The following is a 22,360-nucleotide window of genomic DNA, read 5'->3' on the forward strand; positions in this document are numbered from 1 at the left end:
ATTTTTGTTTAATAAATTGTTTTCAAGCTGTTCTGTATTTTTTAATGCACAGTATTCTATGTATGTACTGAGTGACCATGAACATCCTAACCCAGTACGCTGAAGCTCAGTTCTTTTTTTTTTTTTTTTATGATTTGGAATACATACGTGAAAACCATCAATTTTTTCATTCACAAATCTGTATAAATAACAAAAAAAGCAACAAAATAAACTTTGACCATCATTCAGTGCAAAGATAATACCTAAGGGGGTCTTTTACTAAGGCGCAGTAGCGTTTTTAGCTCGTGCTAGAAATCAGCTGGTGGTGCACGCCAAGGTGCACATAGGAATATAATGGGTGCTTCGGTGTTTACTGCCAGCTAAAAACGCTACCGCGGCTTAGTAAAAAAAAACCTAAATGTAAGCCTGTAAAGGTAAGTACTGTACAGGAGGCAAGGCCGCATAACCAGTACTACTACTACTACTTATCATTTCTAAAGTGCTACTAGACGTATGCAGTGCTGTACACTTGAACATGAAGAGAGAGTCCCTGCTCGACAGAGCTTACAATCTAATTAGGACAGACAGGACAAACAAGAGATAAAGGAATATTAAAGTGAGGATGATAAAATAAGGGTTGTGAACAAGTGAATAAGGGTTAGGAGTTAAAAGCAGCATCAAAAAGGTGGGCTTTTAGCTTGGATTTGAAGACCAGTAGAAAACAAGTCATTATATTAATCTATGCAGATTGTCAGTGAGAGGTAGTACTGTGTCCCATTTCAGAGGCCATTCCCCTGAATGGGTAAAAACAGTATAGAGGCAGTTCCAGAGAAAGGATACTTAAATGATGCAGGTTTTGCACCATAGGCCCTCGAGATAAGACTTGAGAACCTAATTATATATAACTTGCAGGAGTAACGGGGTGTAGATAGAAGCATTCCAATACATGAAAGGTACAAATAAATAGGTGTGTATAGGCCAACAATTTTTGTTTGCAGAATTTGTTTTCTTTTTCTTTGTTTAATTTTCTTTTTTATTATTTTTTTTTGTTCTGGGACAATATTGTTAATAGTGTGCATTATTCTTCAATAATCCATTTATTGATAATGTGCATTATTGAGCAATACTGCACAATAGCGAGCAATAGGGCAATGTTGTGTATTATTGAAAACATAGGAAGGACCCTGTTTACTAAGGCGCACTAGCGTTTAAAAATTAGCGCACGCCAATGCTAGAGACACCCATATATTCCTATGGGTGTCTTTAGTGTTAAACGTGCATTAATTTTTAGTGTGTTCTAAAAACGTTAGCGCACCTACAGTGCGGCTTAGTAAACAGGGTCCAAAATTTGGTATTTTTCCAATTGTTCCAGGTTATAAACAACTTGAAACAATATGGAAAATTTTTCAAATGAAGGCCCTTCCCTACTAATAAAGAATAAGAGGTTTAACACTTTTCTGTGGAAAAGAAGTTATGATATTCTTAGATAGCAATTTGTTTCTATTTTAATATATTTTTTGTTTGTTGTATGGCATTCTATGAGCATTTATATATTTAGTCATATAAAGTCTTTATAAAAGGGTAAACTCAGAAGTAATGCAGGAAAAGGTTTATTCCCACCCTGTCTGTTAAATAAATAAATAAGTTAGTTTTCAAATGTCATTCCAGGAGGCAAAACAATAACATGCCATACTCAGGCCAGAGGTTCAGTGAGCCAAATATCCTTTCTTCAAGAATGACAAATGGCAGGGTCCCGCAGAGTGGATTCAGTTCTTGTTGCTCCCAGTGATAAGTGATGGCTTGAAACTACATAGCTAATATTGGGTAATGGACTTTTACTCTAGGAACTTATCTAGCCCCTTTTTAAATCCGGTAATCCTAAATGCCATGACTACATCTTCCAGCAACAACTTTACTGCTTAGCTTAGTTTCATTGAGTGTTCCCTAACCTCACTACTCTTTGAAAGGATAAGTTCCTTATGTGTATGTTCCACCCCATTGATGATTTTTTATAGACTGATGATATGTACTCTCTCAGTTGTCTGTTCTCCAAGGTGAAGTTCCCTGGTCTGTTCGCCTTTCCCCATAGGAAAACTGTTCAACCCCTTTATCATTTTGGTTGTCCTCTGTAGCAGAATTTGAGAACGTCTAGAATAAGCACAGAGGCAATGGCACTTTACCAGTAATAGAGTTGAGAAGACCAGATGGCCTTTTTTATGTACACTACCTTCATACTTTGTTTCTGTTCAAAGTGAGTTGTATTAGTTGAATTGTATACAATATACCAGCGTACAACGTGCTAGTGTTCATTTAATTTAGTTATATCTCTTGATTTATACCCACCTATCCCAGAGACTGAAGGTAGTTTATGGTATAAAAATTAGATTATACATGGACTGGCATTTTAGAAAGGATGTGCAAATAAGAATTGAAACATCCAGGTTAGGACCTTTCAAGTTCTGCTAGCATTTTCGAACAGGATCTGGCTTAGAGAGTTGCATGGGGACAGATATTTCACCCTTCCCCATTGGAATCTAAACCATACCCACCTGTACTCACTAAGATCCATTCCATCCCCACCCATCCCTGCAATTAATCTCCTCCATCCCCACCTGTACCCACAGGAATCAATGCTATTATTTAGTCACAGCCCTCCATTTTCTTCCAACCCCAACAGCCTCCTGTTTTTCAACCAATGAGTATTCCAAACCTGAGTCTGGTGTGCCAGTTGCCTCTTTTTGGGCATTGCAAGCCTCATTCTGATGCTCCAGTTTCCCCTCTCAGTGCATTCCAAGCCTCATTCTGGTGTCACAAAAATTTTGACTACGCGCCTGCTGTAATTTCTTCCATCCGTGTGGGATTTCTGTGAGATCACTGCGATCCCCATTCCCATGCAGCTGTCTAAACTGGATCTGAAATTGATGCTCATAATGTGTGGTGGGAGCATCAATTTTAGATCCATAAATACCTACAATACTAACAGTCGAAATAGACACAAACGTATGTGCTGAAATAGCAACATGCACGTGTATTTTTCCTGATGTTGTTGCTGAGCCTAGTATCCCTTGCTAGTTTTTCTTTCAAGTTGGGGGTGGGAGGACATAAACCACTAAGGTAATGGCCTCCCTTAACTCTTCCAATGGAGGGATGATCATTACAAGCACTTTTTTTTTTTAAACCCTAGACTTCCCAAGTAGCAGGTGTAAATCCCCAAATTGATCTTGTTGGACATAGACATGCATTCCCCCTCTGAAAGGGGGGAATATATGTTTATCTTATAGTCCTACCCAAAATATGTGCAGACAACACCCTCTTGCCATATGCATATTTTGGGGTTTTTAGACATTATACCCCGGATACTATATAGCGTGCCTGGAGATTCGTGCTGAAATCCAAGCGTATTTTCTAGCAATGTGCATAACTTAATTGGCTTAAGCTAATTAGTGCTGATAACAGGATTTTAAATTAAACTCTAGGCCTTTGGCATTCAGTGTAAATGATCCAACCTTGATGTAAAATGATCTTAAGTCCTCTGTCCCAACATTGTACTTGCCTCTTGCCAATATATTGTGAAGAACTTGCTAGTACCCTGCGGCTGGTGAAGGAGTTGGGCATACAGGGTGTTGCAGTAGGTCAGTCAATGTGTTGATCAGAGCATGCAATGGACTACATTATGCAAATCAATTTGTTTCTAATAAAGCCCAAGATTTCTGTCAATGAGAATTTGAAAAAAATGCATTGACTACCAATAAAAATGAAATGATTACATGAGCAATCTGTTTCTGTACAGTTAATGCACTATTTACAACCCCCTCCTGGATCTTCACCTCTGTCTATTGTGGAAGCCTCACCCAATCCATGAGCAACAGTGGGGTGAGCCAGAGGCATTAGGTTTAAGGATCATAAAATCCCTCTGTTTAGGAATATTATACTGCAGCTTATTCATACTCAGCCAGTTCCTAATTGCATTCAGGCAGCTTTGTGGCTTCTTCAAATTCTTTTCCCTTTCCGGCCCCAATCTGTTGTACAAATGACCATCTTCAGTATAAGCATGGAAGGACAATTCCCAATCTTTAATAAGCTTGCATAGAGACTTTTGATGGTTTGTAAATAGGACAGGGGACAAAACAGACCCCTGACAACCCCTGTACTATAGTTCCCTTTATGAAAACTTAATCTCGTCCACTAACACCTTCAGCTATTCAGATGTAACAGAAACCAGTTCAACATGCCTCTGACACCAGTGACATCACAGATGTTGGATAGCTCCCCCTTACACAGCAGTAGCAGAAGCCATGTATACCACCTGTTTTGACAGCCTGGCATAGTTTGGCACCATTGACTACTATTTTGGTTTTCCCTTATGGTACAAAGTTGAATCTCTGGAAACAGAATCAAGTTAATGTATTTATTTTTTAATGAAGCACTGAAGCAATCCAGTATACTCTGGATGTCATTTTAGAAGGCTCATGTAGCATTTAGTCATATAAATAGTAACAGTTACACATCTAAATACTCTGTACAGGCAATTCTATAACTGGGTGCATGCAGTTGTGCACAATTTATGCATAAATATACAGAATACTATCACTATGTTTATTATTGATATGACATTATGTTATTGTAATTTATGTATTATGTTTTTGTTTTAATAATGTTACTGTATGTTTTTTGCGGCTTGTATTTGCAAACTGCTTTAAAATTGTGTTGTATTAAGCAGTATACCAAGTTATTAAATCAAATCAAATCTCTTTCATGGGTAAGTATACAATTGCCCCCGGATTCTATATAGCGCGCCTAGAGATCCATGCCAAAATCTGAGCGTATCTACAACAATGCGTGTAACTTTTGACTTATCAAGCCAATCATCATTAACAGCACTTAACCAAGCAATAATGAGCACTAATTGGCAATAATTAGAATTTACGCACACAACTCCTTAAGCATATTCTGTAACGCACTGCACCTAAATCATAATACACGCAGGCAAAAAGGGGTGGGGAAATGGGCATTTCATGGGTGTTTTAAAATGTACACGTTATAGAATATGGCTTTCTGTGCCTAAATCTACGTGCCGGAATTTACACCATGTTTTCATTGGTATAAACGGAAGTGTGTAGTTTTTAAGCAATAGGATATCAACTAAGTGTATTATATATACCATGCCTAAATCTAGGTGCCACTTATACAATATGCTTAGGCAGAAATGTTTTTCCTCTGGATTTTCTAGGTGCCATATATAGAATCTAGCCCTTAACATATGTAAGTGGTAGCAAAGTAGCTAAACAGTTTTGTATGGGCATATGAAAGAGGCATTGCGCATAAATACAAGAGGGCATTCTCATTAGAAGGGCATGGGAGATGCTGCCACTTATGTGTGCACAACTTGCAGAACACTGTAAGTTATGGGGGTCCTTGCTGAATTTAGGCACCCTCATTTTCACCAGGTCTATGGCTGGTATAACTGCGGGCACTCTATGAGTTATGCTAGTATTCTACAACAAAATCAGGATGTCTAGATGGTATTATGGAATAGGCTGGCACCATGCGGCATTGGGGTATCTAAGAGGAGGCACCTACTTCTAGAATGGTCTGTTATGCTTGTAAACACCAATGTTAGAAAAGCCACTACTAATGTGTAGGTTTGCAGTACCCAGTTTTGAAAGGGGATGTACATGTGAGGGCCTCCTGAGAGGGTCTCCTGAGAAGGCCAGAAAAATATGTATTTCCTATTGATTAATGGCAATATACAGTATGGACCAAATTCTATAAATGGCGCTGAAAAAATAGCGCTTAGCAATATTCTATAAACAGCGTTCAAAGTTAGGCACTGTTTATAGAATATCACTTAGTATCAGGATCCGTGACTACCTTTAGGTGTAAGCATTTACACCAGCTAAACCTTGGTGTAAATCCTTGCACCTAAATTAGGCGTAAATCCCCCTTATTCTATCACATTGTGCATCAATTGTGGGAATGCCACTGACCCTCCCATGGCTGTGCCCCCTCTTTGGAGGTATGCGTGAAAATTTAAATTGATGTCAATTAGCATTAAAAATTGATTGTTAGGGCCCAATTATTGACACTAAGTGGCTTATTCAATTAAGTTGTTCACACAAACTGGGCGGGCGCCCAAATTTGCATGCACAATTTTTAGTGCCATTTATAGAAATTGGACTAAATTCCCCCTGGACAATTTCCACTCACCAGTTACTCCCTGGACAAACTAGGTACTTTCTCCCTGAATAATCCCCCCTCCCCTCCCAATAACATGTATTTTTCCAAATATACTTCAAACAGTGTATATGTAAAGAAGTAAAATATTATTTGGTAAACCATTAGAAAGAAGGAAGAGGGGTAGACAGTTACAAGGCTGAATTGGATGTATCTCTAGTTTTCTTTGTAAATCTAGTATTTATACTGGAACCCACTATTCAATTTTAATAGTCTGCAGGCTGTGTTATTAGCCCATGACAGTGAGTTTGCTACACCACAGCCATTTTCCCACTTCTACACCTGTGCTTCTGTTTCTGTCTTCTACTTTTGCCCCCTCCCTGGTTTCCCCACATATCACTCTTATCCTGCCCTCTGCTGGCACTTCTGTCTCTACCCCAAAGACTGTTATTGTGACGTCTTTCTTCTTCTCATTCTGACACCAATGCTATGAGCTGTGCACAAAGCATAGCATTCAGTAACCATGGTAGGGCGGGGCAAGGCAAGAATGAAATGCTGGTAACCGTGGCGGGGCAAGGCAAGAATGAAATGTGGGTAATGGGGGGGGGGGGGGGGGGGGAGTAAAATGCTGCTAACTGCAGGGAGGGAGGTGTGGTAGCCGTGTTAGTCCACTTTTAAAGGTAATCAATAGAAATAAAACATGGAAAAGAAAATAAGATGATACCTTTTTTATTGGACATAATGCATTTCTTGATTAGCTTTCGAAGGTTGCCCTTCTTCATTAGATCGGAAATAAGCAAATGTTGGTAGATGACAGTATATATAAGTGGAACATCAAATAATTCAGTGACAGTCTAACAGGATGGGGGTGGGTAGGTGAGAGACAGGGAGATATGCATGGAGACAGGAGTGTGTCAAATCATTACAATTTTATGGTTTGTAATGGGCTAGAAAACCCAGATCTTTGTTAAGTCCTGTCTGGTGGGTGTCAAAATATTTAATCATTCTGAGTTCAAAGGTCTTACGTTCCTGTATTGTTTTAAAGTTCCCGTTTAGGATTCTTACCATGAAATCACTGGTACAGTGTTCTGGTTTTGTAAAGTGCTGCCCCACAGGAGTGACATCTTTATTGGTACTAGTATTTTTCATATGGTGTCTATGTAAATTAAATCTCTTCTTTAGCATCTGGCTTGTTTCTCCAATGTAGCAGCCTTCGTTGCATTTTTTACACTGAATGATATATATCACATTGGAAGATGAGCACATGAAAGATTCCTTAATGTTGCAGGGAGGGAGGAATGCCAAAGACTTGAAGAGCAAAACAAGGACTAAATGAGCACTGAAAAGGCAGATGAGGGTGTGGGAATTAATCGGGAGGGAATCGATACATGGAAGGGGGGAATTATCCAGAGGGTAATTGACTTAAATGACAATTGTCCAGAGGGTAATTAGTGGGTGGGAATTGTCCAGGTGGGAACTTGCTGGATACCATTAGCTCCAAGTCAGGCGTAAGTGTAAGCTAACTGTTCATTTGGACCTGGTATTTGTGTGAGTGATTGAGGGGCATTGGGGGTTCTTCCATATAACCAGTCCAAACTGTGGAGGGTTTTAGTTCAGTGCCTTAATTGATTCTTGTCCAGTTTTGCAAAATCTGGCACATACACCTTAGGAGTCCTAAGTGCTGATGCTCTTTTTCGGCATGTTTCATTTCAAGTGATACCACATATTGTTGAGGGTTTGTTTGTCCATTTGTACACATCTGTTCGCTTGCACATGTGCAAATAGATGTTTTCCCAAGTTCATTAGAATGAAATGCTGGCAGACGTCCTCAACTTCCATGGCAAAACATAGGACAGAGCTGCCGCAACGAAAGGTCATACTGCAATGGTGATAGAAAATTAAAGGCCTTAATCAGAGACCTGGTTCCTCTCCCCCCACCCCCAAATTTCTGGTGGTCCAGATTCCCCCTCTCTGGCTGTGATACAGGACTGAAATGTAGAAAAGCCTTACCAGCTCCCTCACCAAAGCCCTGTCCCATACATAGAATTGGGTTAGCCTGGCTTCACTTCCTCACCCATACTTTCTCATCTCGTGGAGTTTGGGGGGGGGGGGGGAGGGAGTGATGGGTACAGGAGGAATCCCCACTGTCTCCTGCTCCATGAACTACCTGTACAAATATGTTGGCTGACCTCTAGTGGTACTCTTGCGCTACTACTGCTAGGGATTGCACTTCCAAAGAAGGGTTCACTCCCAGACTTGGAGGGCCAATTTCCTCCCTAGAAGTTCTATGCAAAATCCATTTTCAGCTTTTCAACTTTAATGTGTGCTTCAAAATTCATCCACAGCAGTTCTTTGAGACATTGTCTTTTCCTCTTTGATGCTGTTTTTACAGGACAGCACATGTGTTAAGTAAGGTGCAAAAAAAATTTCAGATCAGGTTTTATTACTTTCCAGTCTAAGCGCAAATATTTCACAGGCTGCTGACAGGCTAGTCTTCTTTCTAGATACAAATAACTCAGAGTTTCTGAAAGGCTTGATATATTCATGCACAGACTGCAACAGTATTGCTACTGGAAGTGAATTAGGTGGTTATTTTGCCAAAGTGTTTACTGTAAAAAGAGTCTTGTTTTTACTGCGGAGGTCAGTGACTATTAACACTTTATTCTCCCTTTTCAGGTGAACTACATTTGAATAGCAAGGGGATGTACATTTTTGAATGGCCTTTGTAAGAGCAGGTTGCAAGAAGTGTTCCTGGTGAATGGCATTCCATGGACCATCCAGCAACCCCTTTAATACATACTGCAGAATAATTCATATCGGCTCTGCTCTGCTCATGGAGGGGTGTTGCATAACGGCAGACAGAATGAGCCCAATGAGATCTGATTAATTTGCACTTGGCAGTTTGATGAGCCTCTATATTCAGTGAACTGTGATTTGGCCTTGGAATTGATGGGGTTTACAAGAGAAAACCAAAGTTCTCTTGCAATTCTATTATGTAAGATTTCCTCAGTTGTATCTCATAGGGACTTTACTGTTTCAGTATGTCTGTAACTGAAATACAGAAAGTAGTAATTGGGGTGGGGGAATGTTAAAGAAAACAGTATCACAACTAGGTTCTTTCAGTGCCTTGTTAAGTAGCATCAAGTTGGTGTTGACGTTTGGTAATCCAATGGACTAGTTTTCTCCAAGATGACTTGACTTGTCATTATCTGCTTCCCAAAATTTCTACAGAGACTTATAGTGGCTTCCTTAATCCAACTATCCATTTCATTATCTGGCATCTTTCTTTCTTTCTTTCCACTTTTTCAAGCATGATTATTTTCTCTTATATTTGCCCACATCACCTGTCCAAAATCAAGTAGGGCATGTGTGATAGTGTGAGTGAAGATTGAGGGCGGCCTTCAAAATAACACAGCCGGACAAGGTTGTAAAATAAGGCAAGCACTTTATTCACTTAATCCTGAAGTCTGTTATTTCACAGGGTCTGGTAAAGTCTCTTTAATTCTATGAAAAGACTCCAATAATATGGGCCAGTGGCTGACAGGGCCTAAACCATAGTGGTATATGACTGCCATGCCCCAAGCACAGTCTGTAAGCTTCTCTCTGTAGTTTTCCAGGTCTGACTCCAGCCAGACCTCAGAACAAGGCTTCCAAGTCTTCAAATCTAAAGGTTGGCTTACCTCAGACAGTAGCTAAATATATGTTGTAAAGGCGTATGCTGGGGCTTCAGTTCTTCCTTCCCTGTGCCTGCTTAACCCTATTCTGGCTTTGTCTTTTATATTTCCTGGTTCCTGCCCTTTTTCTTCACCCCTCCCATTTCACTTCCTCTCTGGGCAGGACTAGTGATTTTAAGGTGGTTCAGATTACCTGAGGGGACTACTCAAGAGTGTGGGCAGTGTTCTATAAACCCCCTTACTTACCCTTCCCCTCAGCTCATCTCTGGCCAGATGAGTGCCTGCCATATCATGGTCCATCTCCTGATACAAAAAGTCAGCATTAACATGTTCTCGGCCCACACAATGTTTTACCCGATAGCTAAAATGGTGGGGACTAAGGAACCAGCACATGATACATGCATTTAAGTCTTTATGTGAAGCCATCCATTGAAGGGGTTGATGGTCGGTGACCAGCAGGAAGTGTTGCCCCTAACAAATAATATCGGAATGTTTCAAGGGCCCACTTGACAGCTAGGGCTTCCTTCTCAATTACTACATAATTTTTCTGTCTCAGAAACAGCTCCTGCCTAATGTGTGCCATCAGGTGGTCTTCCCCATCTACTTCCTGGGTCAAAATGGCCCCGAGTCCAACCTCTGTCACATCAGTCTGTACAGCGAAAGGCCAGTTGAAGTCTGGGCTGATTAGCACTGGCCCTGAGCAAATATCATTCTTCAGGATTTAGAAGGCAACATCCAGCCCTTCAGTCCAGTGTATCTTTTCTGGAGACTTCTTCTGCAGGAGGCAGGTTAGTGGTTCTACTTTCTCAGCAAATTCTGGAATAAACTGGCAGTAATAACCAGTGAGCCTGAGGAAGGCTTGTACTTATTTCTTCATCTGGGGTACTGGCACCTGGGTGATTTCTTATCCTCTCCTGACCGAGTATCCCAGGTAATGGACCTCTTGTTCACCCAAGAAGCATTTCTTTGAGTTTGCTGTCAGTCTAGCGATCCATAAGCTATCCAGTACTGCCTCTATCTGGATTAGATGTGTCATTCAATCCTCGCTATAAATGACAATGTCATATAAGTAGGCAACTGCATAACTGCCATGTGGTTTAAGGAGGTGGTCCACAAGGTGCTAGAAGGTAGCTGAAGCTCTTTGAAGACCAAATGGTAACACAGTGAACTGGAACAAACCCTGGGGTGTTGAAAAGGTTGTCTTCTCCTTGGCAGTCAGGGTGAGGGATACCTGCCAATATCCCTTGGACAGGTCCAGGGTCAAAATGAATCAGGCTCCTCCCAGCCGCTCAATGAGCTCATCCATGGCATGGGATAAGCCTCCAGTTTGGAAACATCATTTACCTTCCTGAAATCAATATAAAATCTGATGCTTCTTTCCGGCTTTGGGACCAACACAATGGGAGGTGACCAATTGGTGGTCGAGTTCTTGATGACTCCCAATTCCAGCATCTCAGTGACCTCCTTCACCACAGTTTGCTACCAGGCTTCTCGTATTTGATAGGGATGTTGTTGAACTACCACACCCGGCTTGGTGATAATATCTTGGTGGGTCCAGCCTGTAATTCCAGAAAACATATTTTGATTCTGGTGTACCACCTACTCTAGGTCAGCCTTCTGTGAGACAGAAAGTTGGTCACCAAATGGAACTTGCAGAGGCCCAGACTCAGCTGGAACCTCTGCCCAAAGTTGTCCTTTTGGACCAAGATGGCAGTCATAGGGGCCCACGTCTTTTGTAAATTGATATGGAAAAATTTTGCCTTGTCTCTTTTGTCCAGTTGGGCCACCTTGTAGTTAAGTGATCCTGTCCTCTTCACGAGTCTCCAGAGTTTTAGTCCTCTTACCCTCCTCAGAAAACAAACTATTATGCCACTTGCATAATAGTTTGCTTTCCGAGGAGGGTAAGAGGACTAAGACTTTGTCCCCTGGCTGAAAGGCTCATTGTACTGCCTTCTGGTTGTAGGCTTGGGCTTGATCTGCTTGAGCCTTTTCCAAGCAGAGCTGGGCTGCCTCTCTGGCTTTCTTCAGCCTCTCCTGCATGGTGAGCACATGTTCAGCCAAGTTCCTTCCCAGGCTGGGTTCCTTTTCCTAAGCTTTCTGAACCATATCCAGGATTCCTCTAGGTCTCCTTCCATATAAAAGTTCAAATAGAGAGAATCCTGTTGAATTTGTGTGGAAAATGATAATTTGGAACCCAGAATAACCCTTAAATATTTGAACTGATTAAAAGGGCAAATTGGGGAGCCAAAAAGTACAGGGACTATATTAGGGGAGAATCATGACTGGTTATCCAGCATGCTATAGTTTTCTGTGGGTTAAGTACCATATACTATACTGTAATATACTATTCCGGCACTTGTATCCCACTTATATCAACTATGGAATAAAAGTGAGTAACACAAAACTAACTCCCTAAAGGCAATTGACTTATCATTAAGACGAAAGCCAGAATACAAAAATAATAAACTACACTAGTTAAAATTGTAAAATTTACTAAAGAGGAAAGTTTTCAAAACTTTTAAAAAATGAAGATAATTAGATAGAGACCGAATTTTCAAAGGTATCATGTTCCAAATCTTGCTAAATAGATAACAAAATGATTGTGAAAATGTCTTAATTGAATATTCTTGACCAAAGGAATGCCCAGTTTGAATGTAGAGCTAAAAAGATAACTCAGTCTTAAAGAAGTTAAAGGTTAACAAGAAATAGTGGACAACAGTGTGAAATAATTTTATATACTTAACAGGCTACCTTGAATTCTACCCGAGTCTCCAGAGGCAACCAATGCAGGCCTTTTAATAAAGGAGATGCCGGCTCAAACCTTTGCATCTGTAGATTAATTTAGCCGCAGTGTTCTGTAGAAGTTGAAGTTTATAACTAACCAGCGACTTTATCCAATTAATTTTATAACAATGACAAATCTGGATTGATGTTTGAGATGTAATGAATGATGAAAATGTTGTCTCCATAAAAATAAGCACTTAAACCCAAAGACTGAATTAACAATACTAAGGGGCTTAAATTAGGCACAGATCCCTGAATTCTATAATACTGCGCATATCTTTAGCAAATACCCCTGACCCGCCCATGCCCCCTTTTCAGTTGTGTGCTAAAAGGTTTGTGTGCGCATCTATATAGAATAGCTCAGCAAGATGTATGCATGAAACCTAATTGGAGCCAATTAATTGCAGTAATTGGTTGTTAGCATTCAATTATTCCTAGTTATCAACTCGCTACTCAAATTGCAAGTGCAAATTGGTGCACACCCAAATTTGCATGCACATTTATGTATGCCATATATAGAAACAAGGGGTATATGAGTGGCCACACTTCACTAGTGCATTCTTACTAAGATGCGCTAAGTGCAAAATTAGCGCATTGATTTTTAAGGCTTTTTTAAAGAGTTTTTGCAAGTTTCATGCACTAATAATGCCTTCAAGAGCCTAAAAAGAAAAGGCCTTTAAAAAAAAACTTGAATTGTGCAACTAGCGTATCTTTGAAAAAAAAAAAACCTAGTATAGCATGCATTATATGTATGGACAAGTCAAACCAGTTTATTTTTACGTAGACATACAATTTGCACACCTTATATGCAAATATGCATTACACACGTGGGCATGTTATCTCCCGGATTCTATATATGGCACTTGAAAATCTGTGCGGAAATCAAAGCATATTCTATAACAATTCACATAACTTAATTGGTTAACTAGCTAATCAGTGCTTTTAATTGGATGTTAAGCAATTATCAGCACTAATTGGCATTGAGATTTAAGCGCACAACTCGCTAAGTATATCCTATAACGTGGTGCAGTTAAATTCTAAGTTGCATATTTGAAAAGGGGGTGTGGGCGTTTGCATTATTATAGAATACATCAATCTGCGTCTAATTTAGGCATTGGGATTTACACTAAGTAAAATGTGGCCTAAATAGACACGACCAAATTTGGTTGCCTGGTGTGCCACTCAGCGTATTCTATATGCCACACAGAAATTTAAGCCTATTCTATAAAATTTAGGCATACTTTAGAGAATATGCCTAGACTTAATTTTTTTCCGCACAGATTTTTAAGGCGCCATATATAAAATCTAGCCCTATATGTGTAAAAATACGATAGTTGGGTATTTTAAATGACGTGGCCGGTACTTACAACAGATGCTGGCCATGCTACTTGAATATTGATCAGGTAAAGTTTTGCTTAATGCCTAATGTGCTTCTGATTGAGATAGCATACTCCAAAAACAATGTTTGAGGGGTTTTGTTTTATATACATAATAGTAAATGAATATGCCTTTCATATCTGTGACACCAGCTTGCATTTTGTCTCTTTTCCCAGATGTTAAATATTTTCTTTTAATTTTCTGCCATAACATAGGCATCCGAGATCCCTTGGCCCTGTCAGTTTCAATCCACCCCATATACCAGCACTCCAGGCACTTACACTCGGGAAATGCAAATAAGTTAAGTGGATTGAACAGGCTAAAGTTTTTTCTAACAAAGGTATTGAACAAAATGGTACCTGAACCAGTAACCTACCAGTAATACTTTTGACCTTTTTAGATTATCTCCCCATCTTGAGACCGGCAAGGTCATTGTGGTTTGCACAAAAGTAACCCACTGGGACAGCAGGGTGGCCATCATCGTGGCAGTCAGAGCCCCCACTATGAAGTAAGGCTACCCATTAACTAGCACAGCTAACCTAGCACATCGTATAATGTGGTTCCCCAGCTCAGTCACATTCATCAGCAGTTGGTTGTGTACTCCTAGTGCAACTTTTACCACTCTCATTGTACTTGCCCAAAGAATTTACTTATTTTATTTATTTATTAGGATTTATGTACTGCCTTTTTGAAGGAATTTACTCAAGGCGGTGTATAGTTAGAATAGATCAAACATGAGCAATAGGCAATTACAGCAGTAAAAATATTCAGATAACAATACAAAGTGTGGCATAGTATACTACTTACAATGTCAACACAATATGTAATAGAACATTTTGACAGTGAAGGATATAAGCAAAGATGGAACATATAGATAGGTAAGAAGAGTTAGAAAGTAAGGTGATTAATTTAAAGAAAGTTGCACATGAGGTCAGAGAGATGGTTAAATATCAGCTAGGGTAGGAGTGGATAGACAAAGAAGAGGCCTCCCTTCCTCGGCAGTTCTCTTTGTAGGAATGTTGGACACCAAACACAGCAAAGTGTCATAAGTTATACACCCCTGGCTGTTATAACAATAGGCATCATTGATTAGTACAGATGCATAAGGTAAACAGGAGGGAATGGCCCCTGAAGGTGAGTAATAGCGAAAGCTCCGCCACCACCTATGTTCACCTGTTAGACTTTGCCTTCTACTCCATTAGGCCCTGTGGGGTTCCTGAGTTCTGATGAGATTTTACTGCCAGAGCTTAGGTTACAAACAGAAGACATAGAGGGAGAAGGGGTTGGGGGTATTGTGCCATGTTATGGGCTGCTGCCCCTGTACACCCTTGCCCATTATCTCCTGTATTTTCATTTAACTATCTGCTCATATTCTGTCAATTCTACTCAGCTCCTCTTATTTTGTACTGAGATGAAAATTCTTGGATAACTTCCTTTACCTGTACTACGCTCTTTCCCATTAAGGCTAATATTGTGCTATGAACTACCTCAGTCAAAATGAGATACCCTCAAAGTGCTTTTATAAGCTGGCCTTTCAACATCATCTTGACTTGGGACTGAGCTGAGAGTGTAAGACACGCAGAGGCAGCATACAGCTCATATGTTTTCATTGAAAGTGCATCGTTAGCAGTAAGTAAAATAAAATGACTTGTCTTCTTCAGCAAAAATGTCATCATTCTTTTTTTTTCTGGGTTAAGAACCTTGAAACAGACAAGAAGGTGAATCAGTTTCAACTGATTTCACCGAACTTCCAGTGTATGGTTTTATTATTAGCATAATAATTCAGAGACCCACATGTAGCTTTGCTAGAAAGATTTCTGTTGTCATGACAGAAATGAATCGTGCGGTTGTCTTATTTTGCCTTGTAGATTTGGAGTCACTGAGGTTTACAGTAAATACACCTTTGATCTGATTCATCATGGCACTTATGTTCTTACGTCATTTTGAAGTGTCTCTCTACACTTCTAAAACAGAAAGATCTACTAGGCGTTGGGAGGCAGGGGCCATTGATGAAGTATTGCCATAACATGAGAGGGCCAATACAGCTGCTCATATGACCCCCTTTTCAATAGTGGAATTCATGAAGCTTTAAAGACAATGAGCCCAATATTCAGAAAATGCTGGGCCCCTAAATGTATGCCCTATCTTCAGCCAAACTTAGGAACATAACTTTTCAGCAGAAAGTTCATCTTAATTTAGGAGGTTAAAGTTATGTTAACTTTAGACCTACCATTCATTTGTCTAGTGCTGACATTTACTGCTAAGGTCTTAAGTTCTTCCTGCCTTAAATCTGCTTTTGTTACCATCCACTTTTTATGCTCCTAAATTTAAGAGTTGCGTGTAAAATTTATGCACATCCCTAGTAAATTTTCAAAGAGGCCAATTTATGTGCATAACTCTCACACTTAAAATCCTTTAAATATCAGGCCTTATATTTTTCTTTTTCAATAGCTCGGACTGCCTGTTTACCTCCTTTTTAAAGGGAGACCCCATACAAGCATTTTCTCACATTGTTTCCAGATGGGTTTGTTTTGTGCACAGCATGACTTGAATTGTTTTAGTGGTATAGCTTGATATACTGCTTTTTCTAACCAGTAGGACCCGAAGCAGTCGCTGGACAACCTGGATGGCTGGAGGGGGGGGGGGCAGGGGAGAGAGGAGAGTCACTGGACATAGGTGGCTAGAGGGGGGCAGGGGGCGAGGAGGGTCGCTGGACATGGGTGGCTGGAGGGTTGCAGAGAAGAGAGGAGGGTCGCTGGAGGGGGGGCAGGGCAGAAGAGTGTGGCTGGACATGGGTGGCTGGAGGGGGACAGGGGAGAGAGGAGGGTCGCTGGACATGGGTGGCTGGAGGGGGGGCAGGGAAGAGAGGAGGGTTGCTGGAGGGGGGCAGGGCAAAGGAGTGTCACTGGACATGGGTGGCTGCTCACAGAGAGTCTGTGTATCGCACACAGACTCTCTCACACTCTGTCTCACACACTCTCTCTCTCACACACACACTATCTGTGTGAAACACACTTTCTCTCTCTCACACTCACTGTGTCTCAGATATGCAGTCGCATACACTCTCATTCTCACACACACACTCTCTCTCTCTCTCTCACAGACACACTCGCAACCAGTCTCACTCTCTCTCTGTCACACACACACACTCGCACATTCACTCTCTCTCTCTCACACACAGTCACTCTCACACAGTCTCAAACATACACACTCCAAGGAAAACCTTGCTAGCGCCCGTTTCATTTGTGTCAGAAATGGGCCTTTTTTACTAGTTGATCCATATTTCAGTTACATGTTATTGTTTTGCTGATTGCACTTTTTCTGTTTCATTGTTCAAGTTTTCTCACAGTAGACATTATTAGTTTGTTGACTGCTTGTTTGGATTGATAAAGAATCTTGGTGGTTTGTGTGTTGGGTCTGTGAGTGCTTTCTGGGAACTGTGGGACCACTGGGAGTGTGGCCTACAGTAACCTAGAGATCACTGGGGATAATTTGAGAGTGGGAGACTCACCCAGAGACAGTTGTGACCAAGTCGGTGGGAGAAGGGTACTAGTGTAGAGCACATGCGGCAGGTGTAGACGGAACTGAGCTGTGCTGGGGATAGACCCTCTAAGTAGCCGCGGGGTAACCCCAGGTGGGTGGCTAGGCATTTCGTGACAGTCACCCTACCAGTGAGTGGAAGGAAAAAAGAACCAAAAAGAATCCCACATAGAAAATAGTAAGCAGACAATAGTGAGAAGTTGGAGGAGGCTTGAGAAAGACCATGGACACAGGATGTTGTATCAAAAACACTGTTTAAATCCAGAAGTAAAGAACTCGCACAGTGTTCATATTGCACTTTGCCACAGGCGCCTCATATTTACAAAGACCAGTCTCATTAATAAAAGTGAGTTCTTCTGGATTTAAACAGTGTTTTCAATACAACACTTTATGATCCCTGAGGCAGGCACTTTGTGCCGAAACATGGTGCCGTGTCGGGCTTTGTATGTTTTTACATGTTTCAGCAATAAAGTGTTTTATATCGTTAAACATCCTGTGTCCATGGTCTCTCTCAAACCTCCTCCAACTTCCCACTATTGTCTGCTTGCCCTTTCTATCAGTACCTGAGCCAGTGACGCTCAGGCACCAACAGGAAGTATGACATTTGGCAATGAGCTGTGCATTTCTGCCACAATTGTTTTTTTAAACAATATTTATTGAATTAATTGAATTTATTGAAAGTTGTTACTTTGAGTTTTAGCCTCTGTGGCAAGTTTCTTTTCATATTCTCTTTTAGCCTTCTTTATTAATGCTTCGCATCTGACTTGAAACTGCTTATGTTGCTTCTTACTTTCTTCATTTGGGTGCTTTTTCCATTCTTTGAAGGACAATCTTTTGGCTGTAATAGCCTCTTTTACTTCAACCTTTAACCATGCTGGCTGACGTTTTCTCTTCTTTCCACCTTTGCAAATACGTGGAATGCATCTGGGCTGGGCTTCCAAGATGGTATTTGTGTCCTAACTTTTGCAGCAAATCTTTAGTTTCTTTTTAACCATTTTCCTTATTTTATTATAGTCACCCTTTCGAAAATTAAATGGTACTAGAGTAGATTTCCTTTGCGGGTTCATTCCAGATAGTAGCTCAAACTATCACTGTTTCCCATGGAACCCAACACCACCACCTCTCGCACTATGCCCTGTATGTCACCAAGGACCAGATCCAAAATGGCTCTTGTTGTTTCCCGGACCAGTTGCTCCAAGAAGCATACGTTTATTACATCTAGAAAATTTATCTCACTGGCACTCCCTGATATAACATTTATCCAGTCAATATTGTTTGTTTGTTGCATTTATATCCCACATTTCCCCACCTATTTGCAGGCTCAATGTGGCTTACATAATACTGTAAGGCGTATGGGTAATTGAAATCATCCTTTATTATAACGTTGCCCAATTTGCCAGTTTTCCTAATCTCTGTAAACATTTCTTCATCTGTCTGGTCATTCTGTCCCAGCGGACAGTAGTATAGCCCTACAAGAATACTCCTTTCCTTCACATATGGAATTTCTATACATAATGATTCCATGCTTGTGTCTGTGTCATGTGAAATGTTTATCTTATTTGACTCAATTCCCTCTTTAACATATAGCACAACCCCCCTCCAATTTGATCCTATCATTGCGATACAATTTGCACCCTGTTAACACAGTGTCCCATTGATTGTCCTCTTCCCTCCAAGTCTCTGAGATGCCTATTATATCTACCTCATCATTTAGTGTTATATATTCTAACTCTCCCATCTTATTTAGGCTTCTAGCATTTGTATACAGGCACTTCAAATTGTGTTCTTTCCTTTGATCTACAAGCTGCTTAGAAGTTGAAGGGGATAATGTGCATCCTTTATCCTGCTCTCTCATTAAGCACACCTGGCTTAGTTTCAGCATTGTTGAAACTTTTCTACTGGAATTCCCTAAATGTCCTATTTCAATAGTAGCCTTCAAGGATACTCCAACTGGAACCATGCGCTCCTAGGCGACTGTTGGCTTCCATTCCGGTTAAGGTGGAATCCATCATTTCAGAACAATCTCCCCCTTTCCCAGAATGTTGCCCAGTTCCTATCAAATCTAACTCATTCCTGCACTATCGTCTCAACCATGCACTGAGACTTTGGAGTTCTGCCTGCCTTTTGGGTCCTGCACGTGGAATGGGAAGCATCTCTGAAAATGCTACCCTGGAGGATCTGGACTTCAACTTTCTGCCTAAGAGCCTAAATTTGGCTTCTGGAACCTCCCTCCCACATTTTCCTATGTCATTGGTACCCACATGTACCAAGACATCTGGCTCCTCCCCAGCACTATGTAAGATCCTGTCTAGGTGATGCTTGAGGTCCACCACCTTCACACCAGGCAGGCAAGTCACCAGGCGATCCTCACATCCACCAGCCACCCAGCTATCTATATGCCTAATGATTGAATCACTAACTACAACAGCTGTCCTAACCATTCCTGTCTGGGCAGAAGTTCTCGGAGACATATCCTCAGTGTGAGAGGATAGTACATCCCCTGGTGGGCAGGTCCTGGCTACAGGAGTACTTCCTACTTCACCAGGGTGATGCTCTCCTTCTAGGAGACCTCATTCCTCCAAGGCTGCAGTGGGACTGCCAGACTGGAGGTGGGACTTCTCTACAACATCCCTGTAGGTCTTCTCTATGTACCTCTCTGTCTCTCTCAGCTCCACCAAGTCTGCTATTCTAGCCTCAAGAGAACAGACTCATTCTCTGAGAGTTGGGAGCTCTTTGCATCAGGCACACACATATAACTGCTCACCAACTGGGAGATAATCATACATGTGACACTCAATGCAAAAGACTGGATAGCACCCCTCTTACTGCTGGACTTCTGACTCCATCTTAGTATTTTTGAGATTTCAATAATTTAAAACTTGCTAACTTATTAAGGATATTAGCCTAACATAAAAATGCCTTTAGCTTATATGGTATCTTGTGTGATTTATTTAGTGTTTTCTTCTTAGAAAGTAATAAAATGTAATTAATGTAATAAAAACTCTGTAAGAGCACTCCTTGCTTGTTATCCTAATTACAATTACTGACTATAAATGAAGAGTTGTGCTAGGGGTGGGCGGGTGTTGGGGAGAGTGGGTGGGATGAAGACTAAACTAGGTCCTGCTGTGCCTGCTAGAGGCTATCTGTTAATGCTGTGGTACAAAATTCCAGTTTTAAAACTAGGGGGGAAAGAGTATGGAGATTAGTTGATAAAGTTTGCTATTTTATATTTGTATTCTGCCTATCACTAACCTTCAATTCCTCCTTTAAACCCCAATATTTAAAAGTTCCCAAAGCACAAAAGTGTTCACTTACCAGAGAAATGTCCTCTTCTCTCAGAACTTCTCAGGACTAGCTGCTAATTTTCAGTGGCACTTAACTGGCTGAATAATGCTAAAATTCGCGGTTAGTGCCTAACTCAAAGTAAGCTATGTTGGGGACATTCTAGGGGTGGAGTCAACACTTGACCACTTAGGGGGGGATGCACCAAAGTCCTCGTTAGAGCCGTTCCGTACCGAATTCCATAACGAATCGGTACGGAACAGCTATGCACGAAGGAAAGGGAATGCAAATGAGCTGCTAATTGCAGCTCACTTGCATTCTCTAACCCTTCGTAAAACCATCGGAAAATCGGCCCATAGAGCATGCGCAGAGCAGCCAAGTGTTATGCTGGCTGCTCTGCGCATGCCAAGGATGTCAGAAAAAACAAACAAACAAACACGTCCTTTATGGACGGCCTTGCCTCCCCCCGCCCGAGGTCGCCGCTGTTCCCCGCTCCCCCCTGCATTAAAATCATAACTTTAGGCAGCCCCGGCCCCCCTCCCTCCCTCCCTTCCTCTCTTTCTCCTCCTTTCTTTGAAATGACAGCTCCCGCCCCCCTCTGTCTGATCCGGGCCCTCACAGCACCTCTCACCTCTGTGTGAAGGTGCTGCACGGGCAAGAACAGCTGATCGCCTCTTCAGACGTCCCTCCTTTCCTCCTGGGCCCACCCTCATCTGACATAAGTAACCTACGTAGGTTAATGTATTTATACCCCACATTATCCCCACAGACATGCAGGCTCAATGTGGCTTACATAAACCGGAGAGAGAGAGAGAGAGAACTCCAAGTGATATCAGATACAAATGAGAATAGTAGAGTAGAAGGGCAAGAAAGAAAAGATACTTTACATATAACAGAATAGAACTAAATAGGATCCACGTTTGCCAGCTGGCAGAGGCGATAGTCCTATATTGTTCCCGGAGAAAATGCTTTGGTAAACAGATGCGTTATTAGTGCCTTGCGAAAGGTAAGGTAGTCTCTCTGACTAGTGATGTCTCTAGGAAGTGCGTTCCATGGTTGCGCACTGATGAAGGGAAAGCTTTATAGAATACACCTAGGCAGGGTTTTTTGGCACCAATGTTTTAGGAGTGATATATAAAATCTAGTCCTATATGTTTTTAAAAAATAATTGGGAAGGTAATATTCAAAGCCTTTTCTGCAGGTAAAAACACATTTTACATGCAGACACCAGAGGCATTCCTGAGGGAGGGTAAAGGAATAATGCATATAGGTCTGATTCTACAAAATTATATACATTGTTTACTCCTAGAAGAAACAGGTGCAATCCTCTGTGGGTTAGACTGTAATTGAAGTGTTTTATTATTGGTGCAAACTCCACTAGTAAGTCTGCAGAGACTGGCCTAACCTGGGCACTTTCTATTATTACCCCATAGTGATTTTAACCATGTACAGCATTGCTGTTCCTATGGCATATTTCACCGCGAGATGTGCATTAGCTCTTTTCTCTGTAGATACATTTATATTATATCTTTGACCATTGGTAATTAAGA

The sequence above is a fragment of the Microcaecilia unicolor genome, chromosome 5 (genome assembly GCF_901765095.1).
Source record: "Microcaecilia unicolor chromosome 5, aMicUni1.1, whole genome shotgun sequence".
Classification (NCBI taxonomy): domain Eukaryota; kingdom Metazoa; phylum Chordata; class Amphibia; order Gymnophiona; family Siphonopidae; genus Microcaecilia; species Microcaecilia unicolor.